Source organism: Marmota monax, unplaced genomic scaffold, assembly GCF_021218885.2.
Source record: "Marmota monax isolate L192 unplaced genomic scaffold, Marmota_monax_Labrador192_F-V1.1 WCK01_AAM20220418_F8-fsc00330, whole genome shotgun sequence".
Taxonomy (NCBI): domain Eukaryota; kingdom Metazoa; phylum Chordata; class Mammalia; order Rodentia; family Sciuridae; genus Marmota; species Marmota monax.
The window spans coordinates 567,482-590,036 of record NW_026693782.1 but is presented as its reverse complement, the minus strand read 5'-3'; positions in this window follow the sequence as shown (position 1 = coordinate 590,036).

The following is a 22,555-nucleotide window of genomic DNA, read 5'->3' as shown; positions in this document are numbered from 1 at the left end:
CCGAGGGTCCTCAGACTGTCAGCAGCCCTGTGCACAAGCAGCATCTGAGTGGAGGTTTGCCCCCTAGTGGGGACAGGAAGAAGTTCAAGTTCCTTGAAGGAAGTATGGCTGCTGGGGCCCAGAATGGCCTGTGTCCCTGCCCCACAGCCCTTCCAGGCAGGCAGAGTGTGCAGAGGGCAACAGGAGGCAGTAGAGGCTCAGCAGCCAGGTCTGGTCCTGATGGTGCCAGGCTGGATGCTGCTAATATTCTTGGTGAGTTAGTAAGGGACAGTTATCTGTCTCCTGGGACACAGACCCTGAGTGAGACCCTGTGTGTTCTCACTTTACCAGAACTCAGTCCTCTCTCCATGTTTTTGATGGACAGTGAGAGGGACATCACTGGGCAAAGGCAGGAGGAAGTGCCCTGGGGGATCTGCCTCCTGATCCCCCAGGGCTTCCTCCTGCATTTGCCCAGTGATGTCCCTCTCACTGTCCATGGAGAAGCTGCTTGTTGGTTATATAGTGAGAAAGGGATCATCAGGTGCTCACTCTCTCTTTTTCCAAGCAACACTAAGGTCAGAAGAGCCATCACAGGACCAGCCTGCCCAAAGCACAGGGTGCAGGGTGGTTGGGAGGGATTTTACTATCATTCTGGCAATCAGCAGGGCAGCACCGTACTTGTTTTGTGGAGGACAATATAGCCACTTGCTGGAAGTCCTCTTAGGTCTGAGCCCTCAGCAAGGAGTGACAAAATGTCTCTCTGAGCCTCCTGGCTATGCCTTGGACTGACTTTGCACACAAGTGTCCATGCTTTGGCTCAGGCATGCCTGGCCTCCTCCAAGGCTCTTCACTCTTCCCCCTGAGCCCAGCCTGGTGTCCAGCATCCCCTGGGCTCTGCAGCTGCTCCTGCTGCACCTGGAGGCTGCCCTCCCTGGGGGCTGGTGCTGTGGCTGGTTCACCTGCAGGGCCTGGTGAGCATCCGGCTCAGGAGAGTGGGCAGCAGCTCCAGGACACACACAGGGGCATGTGCAAGTGACATCCATACAAACACGGGTGTGTGTGTATTCACAGGTATTCGTAGGTGTAGAAGTGCAATCTGAAGGCTTGTGCCACCAACACCTTCCCACAATTTCTTTTTCCCCTGTCTTCTATGGAGTATTATTTTGTTAAAAATGGAAATTGTCACCTTGAAATAACAAGTGTAAAATAGGTTGTTTCCTTAATCATAACTACCACTATATTGTCTTGAGTGTAAACATTTTTTTCCCCTTGAAGGACGTGTGTGATATCCAGATGAAATAGTGACAATCTTGGTGAGGGTGAGACACAAGCAATTATATAAAGTGAGGTTGTGTGTATAGGTCTAATGCAGTGTGAATGGTGTCCCTAAAGGGAGGAGAAATAAGGTATCAGAGACACCAGGGAAAGCCATGAGACACAGGAGGACAGTCAACTGAGAGCCAAGAGGGAGCAGAATGACCTGCTGGTGCCGTGATGTCAGCCTGAGATCCCACAGTCATGGAAAAGTCCATTTCTAATGTGAAGCTGCCCAGTGGGGTCCCTCTTCATGGCAGCAGAGTAACCACAATGCTGGATGCAGGAGTAGAATTCAGTCCTGAGGGACACTGCGTCCTCTGTGAGGGTATTCTAAAGGGCCACTGGCACAGCACCTTCAAGAGTGACAGAACCACGAGATCCAAGGAAGCAGAGGTAGCCATTCCAGGCTGAAGGAGGCTGAGGAGACTGGGCTACACAGCAGCTGGGAGTCTCCACTGGACCATTTGCTACAGAAGACACTAGGGGGCAAATGGGCACATGTGAAATGCCATGAAGACGGGATGGGACAGGGCAGTAATATCCATGTCCTGGTCACAGGTGCACTGCAGTTATGTGGGGCGTACTCTCCATAGGGAGACCTGCTGAGGCGTGGGGTGTGGCTTCAGGTCTTCACCTCACCCTCAAATGACCCAAGGAAGGAAGGACTGACTTTTCCATCCTGAGGGCAGCTGGTAACCAGAATCCATGTGAAGCACTGATTTCCACCTTCTCTTGTTTAACTGGTAGTCAGAGTCCTCAGCTCCTTAAGAGCTGGGCTCTAGACCAGGCCCATCCCCTCTCAGGAGCCAGGACTATGAATGTGAGCAATCATAAGTCTGAGCCACAGACCCCAAAGACTGGACTACTTAACTGAGAAGAACCTGCAGGGTGGGCACTTTCTCCCACATGGATGAGGGGCCATGGATCCTGGTCCACCTGCTGCCCATCAGTGGTCAATATGAGACCACACTGTGGGGACCTGCAGCACAATCTTTTCCTCTATTGGAGAGACCAGTCTGCCCAAAGCACATTCTGTGTGAGTCTTCCTGTGGGGTTATGTGGGGAGCCACTCTTAATGACCCATGCCTTCCAGTCCTGAAGCAAGGGGCTCTGACCAATCAATTCATTTTGTGGCGACTTGGAAATTGTCCCAGTCTGGGAAGTAGAAAGTGTCTTCTGGTGTAGGCATGTCACCCATGGATTGAGCTACCCTCACCTGATCCTTTGTAATCCTACTCCTTTGCCCTGTTTGGGATAGAATGTTCCATGAAAATGCCCTTTGTGTGTTCCCTTCTCTTACTCTGCCCTAGGGAGTGGCCTCCCTAGGTGTCAGTCAACCTGCTGACAGCAGACATCACAAAGCTAGATTCCACCCTCTGAAACCTGACCCCTTGCCTCATTTGAATGGCTTCTCCTGAATAAAAGGGATCAGCAGGTGCTCATTCTCTCTTTTTCCAAGGACCACTAAGGTCAGAAGAGCCATCATAGGACCCAAAGTAAAAGGTATTTCTCTGCTTCTGTATAATTATTTTGTGCCAGTCCAGTGCACCTGGAGTAATCTTGAGTGTTTTAGTCATGAGGAACATGACAGGGTTACCTTCCTGTGATTGCACTGTGTGGGAATAGGACATGACAGAGGGGAGGGGACTTCAGCCACCACTCAAGTATAAAGTCCCCGAGTCCTCCCTGGTCATTATTGCTCTGTGTCCATGAAGTCCACAGAAATAAAGGCTGGGGGAGGTATGTGCACAACAGTTCTGCAGGTGACCTTGGACTGACCCAAGCCCTCCTGTGACCCACTTGCGGTTCTCATGAACACATAGTGTGCTGGGTGAAGCATCCTCAGACCCAGGGGAGCTGGCAGAAGAGCTCAGGTCCCTTCCTGTCCTCAAGGAGAAGCAGCTGGACTTTCATACTTTGGCACATAGGGTCTCGTTGCCCAGAAGATAAAAGCCTAGATGGGCAGCTCTGTGAATCCCTTGGCTGTGGTGCAGGGGCAGAGACTAGGTTGGTCCATTTCCTCCTGGAAGCACTTGCAGAGACTCCATGAGGAGTGGTCTCCTGGGACTTGTTCCTCTAGTGATCTGAACTCCATAGGCTGCCTGTTCTGAGAACAAGAACTTTTTCTATGAAAGCAATTAACACCAACAAAGGGCTCACTTCCTGGTGCACACAGAAGTCTATATGGTGACATCAGTTTTTAGAAAAAGAAAGTTTAAGCTGTGAGGTGAACTGGCAAGGAGGTCAGGAGCAGGAAGCTCAGATTGGCTTCCCCACTAGGGGGCAGAAGCGGATTTTGCAGACAGAGTGGAGAAGCTGCTTGTTGGTTATATAGTGAGAAATGTATTGGGGGACTTTCACAAGGGTGTACAAGGTCATTGTCATCTTCACAAGTCACATTCTTTGTCTGGGAAAGGTTTCAGGGTCTAAATAAAGGATCATGAGTTTGTGATGTAACAAAAGCTGCCTCCTATGCCCAGGCCTATTCTGGAAAAGCCTGTTTCAAACCATCCTTGAGAGGATTCTGAATGGTATTTCTGAAAAAATGCCTGAAGCACATAGTTAGTGAATTTATGTTCAGGTATGTTCTCATTTTAGCTGATTTCAAAATTTCCACTTTCAGGTCCTAGCAAACAGAAAATTTCTGGTTTGTTGGAGGAAAAAGAGACACAAAACACATTGTTAGTATATTGGATCCTGTGAATGGGCACAAGACACTGACTCCAGAAGAGCCTGAGTGTCCACAAGTCCCCTCCTCCATGGAGCCCTGAGCCCTGCTGTGGGTGCATGAAAAGCCACAGCTGCATGAATTCTGCAGACTCAAAGCCAGAAGGAGCTGAGACCCTCATATTCCAGATCACAATACAGAGAAGTGTCCCAAGGCCTTATCCTGGAATGCATAGGAACTGCCCTGTTAACAGGACCTCAGAAGAACTTCTGTGGCCATCATTAACAGCTCTGTCCTAGACATAGTAGGCTGTCACTGGGTCAGGAAGAGAGGAGTTTCCAGGGACCCTGGCACACAGTTGTGCTTGTGTAGTCACTGTTAACACTGAGCATAGCCCTGGGTGTTTTTGGCTCTCCCTGAGTCTCCATTTCCTCCTGCTCACCTGCAAATAACAGGAAGCGCTTCCTCTGCAGTCTCTGCCATGTCCCTGGGGAAGCAAAAGAGGGCCTAAGGGAACAATCATCTCCCATACATGAATGAAGATGGATTTCTGTCTCCTACACTTTTGTTTCCATGTTGCAGAAGAAACAGAGAAAACTGCAGAAGTCCGATTTTGTGTCTCCAGAGAGAGCATTTGTGCACCAGGCACAAAGATATTGAAGGCAGATGGCAGCTGTTATTTCCCTCAGGAATCATCTGGGATGCTGTGAATGCTGCTGTGGCCATCCTGAGGGTAATGAACTGCACCATCCAAGGTTCAGGCTGTTGATGGTCAGGGGAAAGTCTTTCCGTGACTCACTGCCCCTGAGCCAGGCTGGGACACCATTGGGCATGAAGGATGAAGCACAGATGAGGCCTCAAGGTGTCAGCCAGTGTTTTGCTAGTGCCAAGCTCACTAGTTGCCCACACTCCAGTTTGCTGTTCCCCTGGAGACAGATGGGAGACTCACCAAATCTGTGTCAGCAGTGTATCATTTGAAACCTGAATTATAACTAAAACTGAATCATTGCTTGTTCACTTTAGGTCTAACCATGTTCTCCACAGTAGAACCAGATTAATGCAGTACATTGGATTTTGGTCACTTGGCTTGCTGAGGGGGATTCTCATGGAATCCCCATCATCCAGCTGTGACAGCTTCACCACAGCTGCACAGTGTCCACCCAGTGGCCTAGCGATCCTGGTTGGCCCTGAGTCAGGCCATCAGGGCTGTCCCACAGATCAAGGGACATGGATGTCCCACAGATCAAGGGACATGGATGTCCCACAGAACAAGGACATGGAGGTTTCCTAAAGCTGCCCTCACTTCACATTCCACATCACTGAAGCTCTGACACTAGCAGCACCCTCCTTGCAGTTGTGACTTCTAGTTAATCAAGATGATCCTTTGAACACTGACACACAACACCTCTGTTCTTGTTATGATGACATTGACTCATGGTGAAAATGCTCCTCAGAACAGTCAGAAGAGCAGCTTCACCAAGGCCCACAGGACTCAGCTTTCAATTTTCCTCCACAGCCTCATTGACTCTGGGTGGTCTCTTCACTACCTGCTCTCAGCTCTTGAATCCTATATATTTGTCTTGATCTGCAATGAAACATCTACTGAACTGTCAATCACAGCCACCAGAGCTGACCTCTGTGCTCTTCTCACCACCCATGCTCAGACCATCACCTCAGGAAACCCTCACAAGCTATGTCCCAGCCTTCCTGCTCAGGGCACCCTTGTTTTGTCTTTCAACCTTCTCTCTAATATTTGTCAAATGACTCACAAAAAGGAAAAACCCACCACTTCCATTGGGGTCTGCTGCACTAGAATTCCTTCAGCTTTCTCTTCTAGTGCTTCTGGAAATGCACAAAAAGCATATTTCCTAAAGCAGTGTTTTAGAAAATAGGGTATTTTTAAAATCAATTTGGGGCTAATAAATTTATTTAGAATTTTTTTTTTAATTTTAAGGCATTATAATTGTACATAATCTTGGTCCATGATGTTCCTGTTTGTATGTGCTCATGATCAAACATTGTAATGATGGAAAGTAGGACACAAGTTGAAGATCCTTTTTCTAAATGTGGGAACCTGGAAGTGTTTCTTCAGATTTTGGAAACCTTTCATCATTTAACAACTGAGCATTCCCAATCAAAATTCCTAAATCCACTGGCATCCATCCAAAATGAATCAGATTTCTGAGCTTTTAGGACGTGGGATGTTAGGACTAGAGAGGCTCAGCTTGTCCTAGAATAAGGTGCAGTACAACAGTCACCCATAGCACCCAGGATGTGACTGTGGATGGTGGGAGCATTGCTAGGTGGACTCTGTGTGTGAGGCACGTGCTGTGTGCTGTGGTCCTCTCCCTCTCTCTCTCTCTCTCTCTCTCTCTCTCTCTCTCTCTCTCTCTCTCTCTCCATTTTTTTATTAAAAAAGATAAATGACAGTAGAATGCATTACAATTCTTATTACATGTATACAGCACAATTTTTCATATCTCTGGTTGTATATAAAGTATGTTCCACTCTATTTCCTAGTATTTCTAAGACAAGGTGACAGGTTGGCTGTGGCTTGTCTTCCACCTACTGGTCGATCTTAGGCACAACATGGTTAGGATTTTAGACTGGGTCCCACGAGGCTTCACTGCTAATCTTCACTATTGCTCAGGGAGCTGACCCTATTGCATCCATCCCTGGGATAGATTCTGTAAGGAACACAGATTTCCAGCTCATATCAATAATCTTTCTTGTAGATGAGGACAAATGACTAACAGACAATTAGGGATTCAAAAGTGATAATTGAGAAAAAGGTTAAGGGCTAGACTCTGTGGTGCAGATGAGAGGTGAAGGCTGTGGCTTCAAGGAAGCTCCTGAGGATGCAGGTATGGAGGCATAGTAGGGGAGCCCAGGACTCCTGGCCTCCCTGTCAGTGCAGCCTCATACCTGCCCTCTCAAGACAATGCCTGGGACAACTCAATACCACACCACATGTGCCTACTAAGAAGGCCCGGAGTCCACACAGGCGTGTGACCAGCCACTGGGAGGTTTATGTTCTTAGCTACAACATCGAAGATGGTCAAACAAACCATTCAGACCAACATGAGCCACCAGTCACCAGTGTGTATTGACCACTTGAGATGTTGTGAGTGCATCTGAAAGACTCAATTTAAACTTTAATTTAGTTTTAAATTTGTATTCACACATGGCCAGTGTTCACTACAGAGGCCATCGTAGTTATAAAAGTAACAGTCAGTAGTGTCACCAAGACCCCCAGTATGCTGGTTTATAAGCATGTGCTCTGTCCAGTGCCACCATTACAGTGAGGGACAGTGGCATCCCAGCCCCCAGGCTGCTGTGTTGAGGTGACATGGCTGTCAGACCCACTGCCACTAACACACTGAAACAGCCCCAGAGACCTTCAGATGCAGAGACCATGACCATGGCTCTCTCTGGGAGCTCCACCTCTCCCTCCCAGCAACAGGCAGAAGGCAGATGCCCACATGCACCAGGGCTGCCTGACAACACTTTCCCCAGAAAAGTCCACATACCCGGACTCTTAAAGCATCATTCCTGGGTGAAATCTTGGGTATGTTCATTTCCTTGTCCACCTGCATCCTCCAGGCCCCGTAATGAAATCTAGGGGATTAAAGAAAAGAGGTCATGAAGTGATAGTGACAATCATCCCAGGATCAGTGTTCACTGAACATGATTTCCAAGGACCCTTGGCCCCTCTCTGTCTTTACTGATGTGTGTTGGCCCCCTCTAGTGGCCACATGCAGAGGAACACCCTGAGGAGTTTCCTGTCCACAGTCATTGCTAGAGCAACAGGTGCTTTCTTACACATTGTGAAGCATGTTTTGCTGTTGTGCTTATGTCTTTCCATATATAATTAGTCCTAAATGGATTTCAGGAACTCTTCTAAACCATGGTTCTATCAGAAAATGAAACATAGTTTCCAGCTACATGTTACCAGTGTAGGAATTGGGATTCATCCACCATGTCTGGAACCCGAAGCCACACAATGATCTGCTGCTCAACACTCTGCAGGTAGAAATGGAGGGACAGAGATTCATTGTGCTTGGAGTTTGGTGCTGTGCAGTTTCTCTGTGGTTAAAGGACAGCTTTGTTGACCAATCCTAGTCACCATCAGTGCTTTATAATAAATAAAATGTTACAAAATATCCTATTTTTAATTAGAAGGGACGGAGAATTGGAGAATGCAAGGGAGTTGGAGATATGGAAATTAATTAGTTAACATAGGCCAAAACAAAACACTCTACTCCATACTCTTGAGTGTTATGTGGAATCATTTAATAATAATAATAATAATAATAATAATAATAATAATAATAACCAATACTGAGGACATTCAATCTTAATGACTGTGAAGCTTCTGTCAACTCCACTTAAACTGTAGCAGCAAAGGTGTCCCTAGGAATGTCCACTTATTCTGAAGATAGTTCCTATTTGTGTAATTTGACTATTTTATCCACCATGTTTATAGTCTCACTGTGAACAATCTATACCTGAACTTTCATTCCAAAAGTGTCCTTGGCTTTCAGGGAGAGTGAACCTGTTTCCAGGTGGGATGGAGCCTGGCCACTGGCCACATCTAGAGCATGTTGCAGCATGTTGGTGCTTTTTCCAAGAGTCTCTGAAGAGACAGATGGAACACTTCATATGAGAGAAACTAGAGTCTCCAGAGGTTTGGGTAAACAGAGAGTGACTATTTTCCCTCCCTTGGGCATCCACAGTGTCCTTGGGACACATCAGGAGGACAGAGTGATAGATGCATAGAGAAGTGTCCTCAAGGCCTCAGTTCAGATCTCAGCTTCCGTTAAAATGCTTCGAAAAACCAGGGTGAGCCTGCAGGGATGGTGGAGGGAAGGGGAGCCTCCCTATCTCTCTAATTCAGGTGTGTCCTATATTTTATGAGTGTTCAACCTGATGATGACAGGAAAATTCAAATGCTTTCGTCCAAACTGCGCTGAATTCAGTGTCTGAGGTTTAGGAAGGGTGCATTTGTGCTCCCCACAGTACAATAATATGCCTCCACAGTCCTTGACCTGGTCCCCACATGGGGTGGATGAGGGCCCATCAGTGGTCATTCTGCTTGGTGGCTGGATGCTCAGAAGCATCAGGAGCCCTATGAGCCCTGGCTGATGACACCTGCCGGAACCTCACTGGAAAGGCTGGGAAGGTGGCTGATGGGTCTTTGTGTTGGGCCATGTGGGTGACTGAGAGCCCCCTGCTGAGCAGAGACAAGCTGATTTGTATCCACTTGGAATGTCATTATTTCCAATCATGGCCATTTTGAAATATCCAGTCACAAAAGTTCCAAAAATAATTTTGTCGCCAGACTTTTAGTCCTGTTTACTCTTGGGTGTGACATTCTGTCAAAAGAAGCCTTCAGTGTCACTGAAGTGCCCACTGCTGGTTGCAAAGGCACAGTGAGGGGTGGCCCCTGGATTTCCCAGTGCTATCTCCAATCTCCCAGGGAATCCCTGACTCAGGTCCTGGAGGGACATAGTCCAGTATAAGCATTTGACAAAGATCAAGGCAGACACACCCCAAACCCAGAAATAACTCAGAAACAGACAAAGTGCCTGGAGGAGCCCAGATGCCCTGCCTCACCTCAGGCCCAGGGCAGTGGAGTGGTCAACCATGGAATGAAAACTGAGACCATGTGCATGAAGTAAATGTCCTTCCTCTGGATCTATTCTTCTCAGGTCTTTTGGTCACAGTGTGAAAAGTTCACTACCACCCTGGGACACCAGCTGTGGATCCCATTCATCAGTTTCATTCCTGAAGGGCATCTGTCATTAACACTGCATAGGCCTTTATTCCTGGCTGGTTGTTCAGGAGGGACCAAGGAGAGTGAATCCTGTGTAGCCCCAGCACCTGTGCTAAGACCTGTGCCCATAGTGAGGACAGAGGAGCCCTGGGAGGGGTGAGCACTGAGGGCATCTCCACCCTCATCCTCCCAGAGAGTCAAGGGTCTCATGGGTAGAAGTTCACACCATCTATGGCAGATGACCTTGATGTCTGTGAAGGACCACAGCACCTCCATGTCTAGAACCTGTGCCTTGTCTTGCCAAATGCCCAGGGCTTTGAAAGACTCAGCAGAAATAAATGATAAATGTCTAAAGTGAGGAGTGTGATGGTTAGAAAATTATATGACTCTTAGCAGCTCCCAGGGGCTCTCAGGCCGAGGGACAGCACTCAGCAGTTGGATGTGGTCATCCAGGGAACCTGGGGATTGGCACAGAAGGTCTCAGAGTTGCTGCATCTCCAGGTGCCACCAGACACTGGCCTCTCCCATCAGCTTCTGCAGCTGCTGAGCAAGAGAGGCACCTACTCCTGGCCCTCTGATGACCCTGTTCAGACCTCACCTTCCCTATAGGAGTCCTAGGACTCCAGGGTCACCTGTGACTAGAGTGTTCTCTGCCCAGGTGAGAGCGGCTTATATTTTTATTTCCTAATCAAAAACAGGTTTATTGGATTACTCTTATATCAAAAACAGACTCACTTGGAGATGGGCCAGGAGGGTGGTGACCCTGAGGCTCTGCAGGGGAGGTTGTGTCAGGAGCATGGTCCCTGGCTGAGATCTGGAGTTGGCTGTGGCCAGGGAGGTTCAGGACATAACAGATGTGACTCATCCCAGCCACTAACACAGGAATGAGGACATGGAAACTGGAGGGGGAAAGGAAGATGTCCAAGGTAACCTACACAGCAACCCTCTGCAGACGTCAAGTTGAAGAAGAAAACAGATTTTTTTTTCATCCCCTAGAAACATCAGAACGTCACTTGTGAAGGGGGAAGAAGAGGATGATAGGTAAGGAATATCATGCATATTTATGCCTTTTTAGCATTTTTATTGTTAGCTCTTCTTGCTGGGAGCTGTGGTCAATTAACTAGTGATTTTTATTTGAATTATTTTGAAAAGGTTACAAATTACTGTAGGCCTGGTTGATTATGTACACTGTAGAAGTTAAAAATGTGTATATATATATATATATATATGCTTTTAAATGATCAATGTTCTTCTGAGATCTTGGGGCCCCTGCTGTTCCCAGGGGCAGCTTGTGGTTTTTGCTTTTGCTGTCCTTTATTGGTCATAGGTATCCCACCTCTCATCTCAGATGCACCTTCATAAGCCCCTATGCCTTCTTGGATCCACAGAGGGGAAGAGCCACACCCTCAACACCCCACTCACCACAGCAGACCCACACATAGATCATCAGGGTTAAAATGATTCTGCCCACTTTCATTCCTGCATCCACTGTTTCCTTCATGGCTTGGTCCACACAACCACAAGGACATCAAAGTCTAGATCACACACTGGCTCAAGTGCAATTGACCTCATGTGAGGGCTGTAACTTGTTGCAGTAAACTCTTTCATGAACTAGAAAACCCTCAACTATCAGAGAATGTTGGGTGTTATGTTGAAAAAAAAAGGGTGAATTCCATTAAACTTAAGGTACAATTACTTTCACAGTTGAAAAAACATCTATTGAGAAATGGAAAAGATGGCTACAAGAGCAACAAGGATTGTTTGAATTGATACAAAGATAGCTTCTGTGTAAAATATTGATAAAGTTTTAATGTACCCCAAATAGAGGAGGGAGAGACCCAGGAGGATGGTGCTTCATGCAAGGGTCAATCTTGGGAAGGCAGTTGGGACTGAGGACCAGCCTCAGGACAGGGTGACTAATTACAACTCTCTTTCCTTGAGTTTTCACCTGAAGGGAGTGAGGAAGCACTCTACATGGACCTAGAGTAAATGGAATAAAACTTGAAAATATCATGCTTCCAATCCAGTGCACAGAGCTCACACACATGCACACCTGGTGTCCTAGAGAAGCTTCCCTCACTCAGCTTATGTTTACATTTGAATTCAATACTCTTGGCATAATTCCAGGTCATAAGTGTGATGTTCTCCTGTATGAAATTGTTTTGTAAAGATAACTGGTGAGTGTGTCTATCAGAAGCCACAGTGTAGAAATATCTTTATTTTTTTTGCGATGTTTGGAATAAAATTTGTGCAATGCTGAAAAATAAATGGCTACAAAGTTATGTAAACTAATAACTTGTTAAAATTATTAACAAATGTCATCAACCAAGATCCAAATTTGTATTTTCAATGTTGGGGTTTTATGCCAAATATCATTTTGAAAAAGTGAAAGAGTAGATAGAAATCACTTTATTCCAAGATGCAGATGACACCTCTGGGAATCAGCAGATTCACAGCAAAGTTATAATCAATGTACAGAGACCGGGTGTCCATACCAAGTTTCTCTCTTACCCTACACCTCATCATGAGCTCACTATGAGAACCACGAGGATTGTCCTCATTGGTTAATGCCAAGGTTAGGGGGCCCTGGATAGGCTTTGACTTGAATGCATTAGCATCATAAGATGACACAGGTAAGGTGATTACCCCCACAGTGTAGCCAGAATGATGGGTGGCTCTGATTTATTTTGTCAAGCTAGCCAGCATTTATGAAGAGTGTATGGTCACATACTCTGTGTGGAGAGATGTGTGTTCTTGTCAAAGATGTGTGCATGCTTTCCTGGAAAGCAGGTTGGTTCAGGGCATGGAGGGAGAAGACAGAAATCAGAGTCCAATGATTGTAAGAAGATATACACTTGTCAAAACAGATGAGAGCAGTCCTCAAATGAAGATAGAGTAAAATTGGAAACAATCAGAAGAAATGAAAATAGGGAGAATAATTTAATTCCTGTCCCTGCAAACCCAGTGCTCAGCAGAGGCTGCAGCTTTGCTGTGGCAGGCTAGTGATGGAAAGAGGGAAAGGAAAGGGCATGGTGAGGACTTCTTAGATTTCTGCTCCATGATGTACTTCCCTAAGATCATGCACCATTTGTGGTATTTGGTTCCAGACCATGAGTCACTGTTTTAAGAAAAAATGTTTCTGTAGAATCAAAAGTTATATTGATATCATTGCATGTGCACTTCTGTAGACTGTGCTTTGGTTTCAACTTCAGGTGACCCCTATACCTACTGTGTTAATGCAGGAATATTCAGAGGTGAAATGACAAGACTAGGAGAGCTGAGGTTATTCAGTCCTTCCTGGTCTGAGTGGACTAACTGGGTGGTGACTGAGGGAAGGAAGGTGTGGCTGGAGCAGGTGGTCACTAGGGGTGAGCACTGGAAGGTGCATCCTCACTGAGTCCCCTTCCCCTCTCTCCTGGCCACCAAGGGTGAAGCAGCTCTCCTCCCCCACACCCTTCTGACCTGATGTTCTGCCCACCTGGGCCCAAAGCAATGGGGTCAGATGACCATGGACTGACTTTCTGAACCAATGTACTTAAATAAACTTTTTCTGCTTTAAGTTAGATGACTGTTGGAATTTTGTCCCACTGATCTGAAACTGACCATGAGTGAATAAGAGGATTTGCCTTGATTTCAGACATTTGTGGGACTAAGTGCTTCCAAGGAGAATGAGCTTCCTAGGTCAACAGGACAAGAAACCTTTCTTTGGGGTGAGTGTTGGCCCTCTGTAGACCAGAAGTCAAAGCACTGGCACTAAATAGGAGCTTGTTAGAAATTAAGGATTTTAGGCCTATGAGGGGACCCAATACCAGTAATGTCCAGGTAAAAAAGAAAACATCCTTCATTATATGAAAAAAAATGGATAGACTCATGGGAATGAGAAAGTTCAGTCAGTTCACATTAACACTGAGTTGAAATGAATCTAAGGATTATCTGAATGGGATTTTAAAGAAGCCACCATAAAAGTGCATCAACGAGCATCTGCAAATGTGTTTGAAAGAAATGAAAAACAATCAAAAAGCATCAACAAGAGTATTGAAACTGTATAAAGGCAAAGAATGAAAGTTTCAGAAATGAAAAATGCATCCACCACAATGAAAGCAGAGGTGAGCTGAGCAGGTGAATAGAACAGACAGAGGAAGGAGGCAGCAGGAGGGAAAGCAAAGGTCACACCCAGCTAGAGAACCCTGGGAGAACCTGAGAAGGCAAATGCACAGGGACTCAGAATGAACCAGGAGGTTCCTCTCAGCTCCCCTCACAGCCACACTGCCAGCCTCTGAAGACAGAGACAGAATCCTTAGCTTTATGGGAGAAGCAACTAGAATCACCAGAGAATTTCTACCCCCAAAACAGGGAGGACAAGGGAAAGGACACACTTTCAAGTGCTGAAGGACAATTCTGTTGAGCTAGAACTCTAGATCCAGGGAAATGTACTTCAGAAATCAAGTAAAATCAAGAGCCCTCAGGTGTAGAAAAGCAAAGAAAATAATACATAGCTAACCCCAAAGTAGGGGCAAAGTGCTCTATAAATAAATAATGTGTTATAGGAACATGGACCTTGGAACATAGGGATGGAGAAGGACCCGAAAGGAGGGACAGATGACAAGCATTTGACAGCTGGGTCTGACCACTGCACATTGTGGACATCTGTCCAAACATCACTGTGATATCCCAGGTCACCATGGAAATGCAAATGAAAACACATGAGAAAACACCTCCATGAGGGAATGGCCAAGACACACTATGGGACACATATCACTGTCCACTTGTCTAATTCCATAGAATGCAAAAAGGGACCCTAATGTGACTGTAAATGTGGGCAGAGGCTGATGAATTGTAAGAAAAGCAACAGTGTCTGAGAGATGCTGATGATGGAGTGGCTGTAGGAGCAGAGGGGACACGGGAGAACTCGGCACTTCACCCCAGTTTTTCTGGGACTTACACTATACTAAAAATAAATTCTCAAAATATTCCCATGTAGAATACATGGAGACGCCTAGCTTTGCTGCACAACCTCTGACACTGCTTAATTCCATCTCTTCAGGTGTTAAATTGTTTTTTTTATCATACCAGTGAGAATATTGTCATGGTTTCCTGCTGGGGCTGAGCTGAAGCGAAGAGTCAGGGTGCAGAGGAACACCCTGGATCCTCTGACTGACCCTCCTTGTAGTGCTCAGGGCCTGGCTGCCTCTGAGATATGCCCTCAGCAGGTGGAGGCAGCAGGAGGAGCAGCTGGGGCAGCCCAGCCTCACACTTCTGCTCCCTAAGAGGTTTTTGTCATGGCCTGTGTTACTGTGGGAGGGGAACTGCTACCTTGTTGACAGTAATAAGTGGCAACATCTTCAGGCTCCAGGCTGCTGATGGTGAGAGAATAATCTGTCCCAGATCCACTGCCACTGAACCTTGAGGGTACTCCAGGTTGCAGATTGGATGCACCATAGATGAGTAGCTTAGGAGGTTGCCCTGGTTTCTGCTGATACCAGTTTAAATAATCATAAATGTCCTCACTGGCCCTGCAGGTGATGGTGACTCTCCCTCCAGGAGACACAGACAAGGAGGAAGGAGACTGGGTCATTGTGATGTCACATTTGACACCTGATATTAGAAACATAAAAAGAAATATCCTTGTAAGTAGCGATGTTACAAGAGGACTTTCCTGATTAGCCAGGCAGCACTGACCACACTGTGATTAGCACTGTCCCTCCTTACCTGGGAGACAGAGCAGCAGGAGCCCCAGGAGCTGAGCAGGGACCCTCATGGCCATTCTTGTCCTGACAGGGACTGACTTCTGCACAGGGTGTGAGCAGCCTCTTAAGAAGTTCTCAGTGCACTGGGCTGTGCTGTGGGCACATGCAAATCAGCAGGGCTGGGCAGGCTGGGCACAGCTGTAGGGAAGGCTTCTCCTGGTAAATCAGCACAGTCTTAGTGTGTCCATGTGCCCCAGGTCAGACCATGGCAGCTCAGATTTGCTTAGGGGAACATGGTTCCTGTGGCCACAGGACACAGTCAACCCCTGGACCTGTGAGAGGTGATCTGTAGTATTTCCTGGTTGAGGACTGGTTGCTCTTGTATGTTAAATGTTAAGGCGAGATTGCAATAAATCACCAAGTGGATCTTAGAGTAGGAGACGGAAAAATTATTCAGCAGTTGATGGTCCAGATCCACCAGCTGGGGGGCCAAGGGGGAGGCTGCAAATCTACACCCTTTGACCCCCTCCTTGGGTTTGAGTTCACCCTTTATAGTCCAAAACCACATGAAAAAATAAGTGGCTGTTGCTATGATTCAAAACAATGTACGAACATCATGAGATCTAAAATTATAAGCTGAAAAGTGAGTGGGCCCAAACCTCTTAAACCTATTGAGTATAAGTTAAAAAAAATGTTAGAAATATCTAGACAATTAATCTCTGACAGGGTAATTTATCTAAGAAAAATGGGAATGAAGGAAAGAACATTTTTACAATTTATAAGAATTGCCATTTTGTGCTGCCAAACATGGTGTGCTCAGCCATGGTGGATAGGCAGGTGTTCCCTGGGAGAAGTATTTCTTACATGATGTGTAGTCTCAGGGCAAAATGGAATCTGTTTTGTCATTGCCCATGTAGCCTGGCACATGACATAAGCACAGTTCTGTATTACTGACCCTTGGAGGATGAGGAGGCATTAAAGAAACAAAGGAGTAGTTTATGCTTTAGAAGTAAAAACAGAAATAAAGGCAGCAAGAGAGGAAGATGTATAAACTCACTGAGGCAATTGGGGTTTCTAGACATTGGCACAGCATGTATAAGAGGCAGGGAGGAGGGACCCACCCATGGACCCATCCCTCCCTACCTCAGTGTCCCCAAAACACACTCATATCCATCATGATGCACATCTTTTCCAGAACAACAGGTCTAAAGCTAGCCAGGCTCTTCCTTTTAACTGTCTATTAGAAGAATAATTTTACAAACAATAAAAGCACTGTAGCAGTTGATGTTTGGAGAATATAGGGCAGGGTCATCATCTTAATAAAAACAGCAAAGAGCCATATTCTTTATATAATTCTACTTTACCAGTATTACCACAGGAGTTTTCCAGTCTTGGTCTTAATGCCTCATGGACTCAAGAAGGCTGCAGTGTCTCTAAACTTCATGTCTTTTATCAGGTCCTCTTGTAACTTCTTCAGGAATAAAGCAAGTCAAAGTTAGTTACCCTTTCTCTTCTTAGAGTTCTCAAAAAATTATCCTGTAATTGTCCATAATCATTTCTTCTTTTCTTTCTTTTTTTTTCTTATTCCTTTCATTACCCTCTTTGTTACTGATGACTGAACCCAAGGTATTTTGTCTACTACACAATATTTCTACCTCTGAGTCAGAGCCCCAGGCCATCCTCCTTCACTTACATATCATTTCTGAGATGATCAGTTGTTCCCTGATACTTCCTCCTGCCCTGGTCTGGGAGGGCTCACTTCTTCTTACCACAAACAGCAGAACAGAGCTTGTGATCAGTAAATTAAAGGAAAGGGAAGAAGTTTTATAAGCTTTACTCTATTTTTACTATACCTTTGCTTGTGTTAAATTCCTTAGAGAAGAAAGACAACAATGAAATCTTTATTGTGGGAGCTGGGAAAAGTACATTTAGGTCAAATTTCTCCTTTGCAAGGTGGAAATCTGAAGGTGAACAATTGTGGGAATGTGTACTGAGCTTTAGAAGAAGGAAGGAATTTGCTTGTGTAGAAGTATCATGGCAAGATTGCAATAAATCAACCAGTTTAAGATAAATCCTGTTCTTAAATCAGGAGAAGAAACACTTATTCACCAGCTAGTGGTCAGGATTCACCAGCCAGCAAACCAAGGGGCAGACTACAAGTCTACACCTTTAGACCTCCCCCTGCCCAAGGTTTGAGTCCACTTTTTGTACCGTAAGTAAAGAATGGCAGTACATTAATCACAAGTGGCTGTTGCTGGTTCAAAACCACAAACAAACATCACAAGATCTAAAATCATAAGCAGCAGATCAGGGAACTGGGTCAAAATCACTCTAGTTGAGCACAAGTTAAAGAATGATCACCAACATCTAGACGACCATTCTCTGTCAGGACACATGGCCCAGTAAACGTGGGGATCACAAAGACAACAACTTTACAATGTATAAGAATTGCCATTTTATGCTGCCAAACTGCTGTACCAGCCACCGTGGATGGGCACAGAGGCCAGGGATCCCATGGGAGAAGCACTTCTTACAGGAGGTGGAGGCTCATGTAAAATGGAGTCTGTGTGGTCACTGCCCATGTAGCATGGCCCATAGCTGTAGATGGGAGAGGCTGGGAAGAGGCTCAGCCAGGCTGAGCTCAGGTGTGGCTGCCCCAGAGCTGCAGGCTCTGGCCCTGAACTATGGGGATTAGAGAAAACATTCAGCGTTTGTTTTGGGGGGATTGGCTTATTTCACTTAGCATGATATTCTCCAACTTCAACCATTTACTGGCAAATGCCATCATTTTATTCTTTTTTAAAGCTGAGTAATATTTCATTGAGTATATGTACTATACTTTATTTTTCCATTCATCTATTGAGGGACACCTAGGATGGCTCAGTAGTCTAGCTATTGTGAATCGAGCTGCTATAAACATTGATGCAGCTGCATTACTGTAGCATGCTGATTTTAAGTCTTTGGGGTATAAACCAAGGAGTGGGATAGCTGGGTCAAATGGTGGCTCCATTCCCAGTTTTCTGAGGAATCTCCATACCGCTTTCCATAGGGGTTGCACCAATTTGCAGTCCCACCAGCAATGTATATGTGAATCTTTTTATTTTATTCATACAGAGTGTTCCTATAATTTTCCTGGGGTGGCCTAGAACCTGAACTCCTTCTCCCTTTGTCTCTAAGGTAGGTAGGCACCACCCTACCCATTGGACATTAAGTTTTGAAACAGTTAGCTTGGATATTTAATGTTGGCATCTCTTGCCTAGACCATGGCTGCTACTCCACTCAGAGGAACTGAGCATGAGCATCATAGAGGTCAGGACTTCCTCCTGTGTGACTGCTGGGTCAACATTGACCTTTCCATTGCTGAGGACACTAGGTGACCTGAGGGGCTCTGTTTACAGATAGAAGCAGGTGTCCTATACATGGGAAGTTGTTCTGGGCCACAAGAAGACAGAAGTTTTTCATCCAGAGCTGGGCAAGGGCAGCTTATCCCTTACATTTTTCCCGACAGGGCACAGAACAGCTGGTTCTGTGACTGCATGGCCACAGGACAAACCCAGTCATAGCAGCTAATGGCCACCCTTTTGTCTGGAGATACAGGGGTGCCTCTGGCAGGTCACAGCTGACCTGATGCAGGGACTCTGTTCAAAGTGAACCATGGCGGACACACATACTGCCCTGAACACATGATGCTCTCCTTTCTGGTCTCTAAAGACCACTAGACACCACCTTTGACTCTCCAATGAGAAACCAAGTGGTGGAATCAGAGGCAGGCCAAGGGCCATGATGTGCAGGAGAACAGGGTTGTGACTCATATGAGGACAGCCATGTGGTGAGTGAGGAGTGACAGTTGTGAATGCAGAGAAGGAGGGGACAGGACAGAGAATACCCAAGCAGGAGGGCAGAGGAGAGACACTGGAGGAGCCTAGGATCCAGGGAGAAGGGATGGGAGGGTGAGGGAGGATGTGACTTCAGAGTTGTCCCCAACTTGCTCCCCAGAGGAGGCCCCAGATTCTAGGTAGAACCTGGTAGCAGCAGCATCTGGGGGAGGGAGGTTCACCCCCTAATAGTGACAAAAAAGTTCATGTTTTTTGAAGGAAGTGTGGCTGCTGGGGGCCAAAATGACCTGTGTCCCTGTGCCACAGCCCTCCCAGGCAGGCAGGGTGTGCAGAGGACAGCAGGAGGCAGCAGGAGCTCAGCAACCAGGCCTTGTCCTGCTGGTTCCAGGCTAGATGCTGCTAATGCTCTTGCTGGGTCTGCAGGGGACAGGGTCCTTCCTCCGAGACACAGAAAGAAGTATTAGAAATGTGTGAGACCCTGTGAATTTTCACTTCCCAAAAGGCACAGGTCATTCTGTGTAGACATCTCTCCACATTTTTGATGGCTGGAGACAGGGACATCACTGGGCATTACAGGAGGAAGTGCCTTGTGCATCATGGGGCCGTAGGTGGTGTCAGGGTGCAGGGGGTGTAAGAGGACTTGACTAGCATCCTGGCAGTAAGAAGGCCCCAGGGAGCCTTAGTGACTCTCTTATAGAGGACAAAGTGGCCATTCCCTTGAGGTCAGTCCTGTGGGGCCTGAGTCCTAGCAAGGAAGGAGGGAGGGCTACTGTGGACATCGTAGCCACGCCCTGTAAAAAAATGAAGTCACAGGAGCTGGGCAAGGCTGTTTCAAAATGTAAAGTTTTTAACTGCATTTCTAAGGCCCCTAAGTAAGTCTTCTGAAGACCACCCACCAATATCTTGGTCCAAATATAAACACACCTCTAATGCAGCTCAAAATATTTTCTACACTTTTGATCATACTTCTGGGCAGGTCAGCTGAAAGGCATCCTGCATATAGTTCTTTACCAAGTCTCTTGAGTATGCAAATCAAGTGATTCCTCCTCAAAAAAACAACAACAAAAACAAACAAACAAACAAACAAACAAAAAACAGATTTTTCTAATCATTCCTGAAAACTGAGTGAGCTGGGGTCTTTTTAGATCTTTTTTCTTTTTGCTTTATTATCATTCTCAGAATTGCAAAATGAATTTATTTCTCTGAATACAAAGAGTTCCCCATGCTTAACATTCCATGACAAAAAATATTTCCTCTCTCCCCTTACTCTCAATATACCAATCCACAATATCCTAGTCCAAAATATTCTAGGTAACAATATTTCAATCCACAATATGCTAAAATACAACAAAAAAGTGTGCTTTTCCCATTAGAGAGTGCTGAATGCCAAACCCCCACTAGCTGCTTTTTGATTACATGCAATGAGGATCCCTGTGCCAGGTGCCAGTTTTCCCCTGCGGCCTGTGCAGGTGACAGAAATGAGTCTCTTTTGGTAGAATGGGCTGGCTGTGAAATAAAAGCTAAGAAAGAGAAAATGGTGATGAAAACCACAGGCCACAGAAAGGAATTCTAAAAAGCAGGGGCAGGATGGGCTAGCCCATTTTAGGTATTGAGCTTCCTAACTGAAAAGAGGAAAGCAAGATGGAGATTGTGCTTGCAATATTTATATCAGAGAGCATCAGATGTTTAACATGAAATGGTTTTTGTAGGTAGGATGTAGGAGGTGGGCTGCCCAGTTTCCAATGGATTGTGCCCAACATGGGAAATACCAGAGGGATCTTTAGTAAAGTGAAGACAGAGGCTATGTGCATTGGGACATGCATTGAGTAAGAGGAGCCACAACATAGTTCTCAATGCTAAACCTAAATTTCCCTGTCTTCCATGAGAGGAGTCCCTCAAGTAATTCATGGGTGGCTTTTCGCAGGAGTCTATGAATACCACCATATATGGAAAAGGAATGTGGTGCATGTGATTGAGTTGAGAATTAAAGATGTGGAGTGTGTCCAGAATTACTTGGAAGAGGCCAACATAGCCCTCACTGTTGAGAGAGGGAATCTCAAGCAGAGACAGGCCTTGAACATGGAAAAAAGCCTTGAGTGATGGGGAAGGGGCCAGGAGCAGGTAGGATGGGTGCAACTGGAAATGAAAAGGTTTGAGGCTCAGCTATCCTGAGCCCTTGATCTTGGCTCAGAACCAATTATGACTTCAGATCTGGGAGATAATCAGTTGGTGCTTCTTAAAGCCAGGGGAAGCCTGGTGATCTATTGGAGCTGAAACAGGATGGTCAGAGAGGGATGAGATCTTCTGTAGTCTTCCTGACAAGGCATCAGTCCTCTGATCCCCAAATATTTCTACCAAATATTTTCTACCATGTCTTGATTTGGTGTCATTTTAACAAAACCCATGGGTGATTTTAATATAGGGAGAACTTGCAAAGAAATCTTAGGTAGAAAGTCTCTTGTGTGGATCATGGAACCTTTTGCCAATTACCTGAAGTGAGAGCCTGGGCATAGCTGACAGACACGGGGTGGTGGGAAGGGCAGTTATAAGTCTTGTGTTTTTTTTCATCTAAGAGGGGATAATTATGTTTGCATGATGGAATATGGAGGCAAGATGTGAGTCAGAATGATGGGAAGAGAATGACAAGAGAGGACCTAGGATATGGAGATGCACTCTGCCCCCAAATCTGAAATGAATTGGGAGAATGAGGAAGAGACATTAGGATTGTGGTCAGCATGGTGTGGGTGGGGGCAGCAGGAACAATCAATTTTACAGAATCCTTCTGGATTTGACACTCTTCTCTGAAATGCATCTGGCATCATAGAAGATGTACTTCAGTTAAAAATGGTTTACCTGCCTTCAAATCACAGTCCTGCATCACTGACTCGTAGCTCTGGGAAAAAGACCTGCAATTTGATGGTTTGTTGAAATTCAGCACAAAATGTATCATGGGTGTTGAGAGTTGAACCAGATTATCCTCAGAGACACATTCACACCCCTCTTTCCATGCACTTTGAAGAACACAGAAATAATTCACTGTGTAGGATATTCCCATGCATTCATCATTTTCTTTCAGGAGTCATCAATATTTATTCTACAGCAGCAACAAGCTCCTCTATGTCTCCTAGGGCTTCCTGTGCTTTTTTTCCCAACTTACAAATTCCTAAAAACTCATTTATGTGCAGCAATAGAAAAGGTAGCAGGAAGTGGCAAGCACACAGACCTGGCTGTGGGGTGCCAGAGCCCTGTCTGCCCTGTTTTCAAGGATAGTTTTAACAAAGGGCTCACAGTA